Raw genomic sequence first — 3,475 nt, forward strand, 5'->3', positions numbered from 1 at the left:
GAGTAAACAAAGGCAAGAAATAAAAAGGGCCACACTACATCATAATTCTAAAAGGACAAAGGGTGTTAAAAAAACAAGCCTGAAGGCTTTGTGTCTTAATGCAAGGAGTATCTGTAATAAGGTAGATGAATTAACTGTGCAAATAGCTGTTAACAGCTACGATGTGATTGGGATTACAGAGACGTGGCTCCAGGATGATCAGGGCTGGGAACTCAACATCCATGGGTATTCAACATTCAGGAAGGATAGAATAAAAGTAAAAGGAGGTGGGATAGCATTGCTGGTTAAAGAGGAGATTAATGCAATAGTTAGGAAGGACATTAGCTTAGATGATGTGGAATCTATATGGGTAGAGCTGCAGAACACCAAAGGGCAAAAAACGTTAGTGGGAGTTGTGTACAGACCTCCAAACAGTAGTAGTGATGTTGGGGAGGGCATCAAACAGGAAATTAGGGGTGCATGCAATAAAGGTGCAGCAGTTATCATGGGTGACTTTAATATGCATATAGATTGGGCTAACCAAACTGGAAGCAATACAGTGGAGAAGGATTTCCTGGAGTGCATAAGGGATGGTTTTCTAGACCAATATGTTGAGGAACCAACGAGGGGGGAGGCCATCTTAGACTGGGTGTTGTGTAATGAGAGAGGATTAATTAGCAATCTCATTGTGTGAGGCCCCTTGGGGAAGAGTGACCATAATATGGTGGAATTCTACATTAGGATGGAGAATGAAACAGTTAATTCAGAGACCATGGTCCAGAACTTAAAGAAGGGTAACTTTGAAGGTATGAGGCGTGAATTGGCTAGGATAGATTGGTGAATGATACTTAAGGGGTTGACTGTGGATGGACAATGGCAGACATTTAGAGACCGCATGGATGAACTACAACATTTGTACATCCCTGTCTGGCGTAAAACTAAAAAAGGGAAGATGGCTCAACCGTGGCTATCAAAGGAAATCAGGGATAGTATTAAAGCCAAGGAAGTGGCATACAAATTGTCCAGAAATAGCAGTGAACCCGGGGATTGGGAGAAATTTAGAACTCAGCAGAAGAGGACAAAGGGTTTGATTAGGGCAGGGAAAATAGAGTACGAGAGGAAGCTTGCAGAGAACATTAAGACGGACTGCAAAAGTTTCCATAGATATGTAAAGAGAAAAAGGTTAGTAAAGACAAATGTAGGTCCTCTGCAGTCAAAATCAGGGGAAGTCATAACGGGGAACAAAGAAATGGCAGACCAATTGAACAAGTATTTTGGTTCGGTATTCACTAAGGAGGACACAAACAACCTTCCGGATATAAAAGGGGTCAGAGGGTCTAGTAAGAAGGAGGAACTGAGGGAAATCCTTATTAGTCGGGAATTTATGTTGGGGAAATTGATGGGATTGAAGGCCGATAAATCCCCAGGGCCTGATGTACTGCATCCCAGAGTACTTAAGGAGGTGGCCTTGGAAATAACGGATGCATTGACAGTCATTTTCCAACATTCCATAGACTTTGGATCAGTTCCTATGGAGTGGAGGGTAGCCAATGTAACCCCACTTTTTAAAAAAGGAGGGAGAGAGAAAACAGGGAATTATAGACCGGTCAGTCTGACATCGGTAGTGGGTAAAATGATGGAATCAATTATTAAGGATGTCATAGCAGGGCATTTGGAAAGAGGTGACATGATAGGTCCAAGTCAGCATGGATTTGTCAAAGGAAAATCATGCTTGACAGATCTTCTGGAATTTTTTGAGGATGTTTCCAGTAGAGTGGACAAGGGAGAACCAGTTGATGTGGTGTATTTTGACTTTCAGAAGGCTTTCGACAAGGTCCCACACAAGAGATTAATGTGCAAAGTTAAACCACATGGGATTGGGGGTAGTGTGCTGACGTGGATTGAGAACTGGTTGGCAGACAGGAAGCAAAGAGTAGGAGTAAATGGGTACTTTTCAGAATGGCAGGCATTGACTCGTGGGGTACCAGAAGGTTCTGTGCTGGGGCCCCAGCTTTTTACATTGTACATTAATGATTTAGACGAGGGGATTAAATGTAATATCTCCAAATTTGTGGATGACACTAAGTTGGGTGGCAGTGTGAGCTGTGAGGAGGATGCTATGAGGCTGCAGATTGACTTGGATAGGTTAGGTGAGTGGGCAAATGCATGGCAGATGAAGTGTAATGTGGATAAATGTGAGGTTATCCATTTTGGTGGTAAAAACAAAGAGGCAGACTATTATCTGAATTGTGACAGATTAGGAAAAGGACAGATTAGGGGAGGTGCAATGAGACCTGGGTGTCATGATACATCAGTCATTGAAGGTTGGCATGCAGGTACAGCAGGTGGTTAAGAAAACAAATGGCATGTTGGCCTTCATAGCAAGGGAATTTGAGTACAGGAGCAGGGAGGTGTTACTACAGTTGTACAGGGCCTTGGTGAGGCCATACCTGGAGTATTGTGTACAGTTTTGGCCTCCTAACTTGAGGAAGGACATTCTTGCTATTGAGGGAGTGCAGCGAAGGTTCGCCAGACTGATTCCCAGGATGGTGGGACTGACATATCAAGAAAGACTGGATCAACTGGGCTTGTATTTACTGCAGTTCAGAAGAATGAGAGGGGATCTCATGGAAACATTTAAAATTCTGATGGGTTAGATGCAGGAAGAATGTTCCCAATGTTGGGGAAGTCCAGAACCAGGGGTCACAGTCTAAGGATAAGCGGTAAGCCATTTAGGACAGAGATGAGGAGAAACTTCTTCACCCAGAGAATGGTGAACCAGTGTAATTCTCTACCACAAAAAGTTGTTGAGGCCAATTCACTAAATATATTCAAAAAGGAGTTAGATGTAGTCCTTACTACTAGGGGGATCAAGGGGTATGGTGAGAAAGCAGGAATGGGGTACTGAAGTTCCATGTTCAGCCATGAACTCATTGAATGGCGGTGCAGGCTCGAAGAGCCGAATGGCCTACTCCTGCACCTATTTTCTATGTTTCTATGTTCCTATACCATGGTCAAGCGCAGGACGATTCTCCTCACTGTTTGTGGGTCCACAATATATGGACTCATCAAAAATCTGCTGGCACCGACGGAATCAATGGACAAGACATATGCAGAGTTGTGCACGCTGGTTCGGGAACACCCCAAGCCAAAGGAGAGCATCTTAATGGCCAGGTATCGCTTTTACACGCACCATCGCTCCAAGGGCCAGAACGTGGCGAGCTATGTCGCCGACCTAAGATGCCTTGCAGGACCATGCGTATTTGCCAAATTTTGGGGGGGAAATGTTGCACGACTTTTTCGTGCTTGGAATCGGCCACAAGGTGATTCTTCGCAAGCTGCTGTCTGCTGAATCCCCAGATCTGAGCAAGGCCATCATGGTAGCCTGGGCTTTCATGTCCACAAACGATAACATTAAACAGATATCTTCGCAGTATCGAAGCTCACCGGCAAGTACTGTGCATAAAATAACGCCTTCAGCAGGCAGAACTGTACA

This window comes from Pristiophorus japonicus, chromosome 13, assembly GCF_044704955.1.
Source record: "Pristiophorus japonicus isolate sPriJap1 chromosome 13, sPriJap1.hap1, whole genome shotgun sequence".
In the NCBI taxonomy this organism is placed as follows: domain Eukaryota; kingdom Metazoa; phylum Chordata; class Chondrichthyes; family Pristiophoridae; genus Pristiophorus; species Pristiophorus japonicus.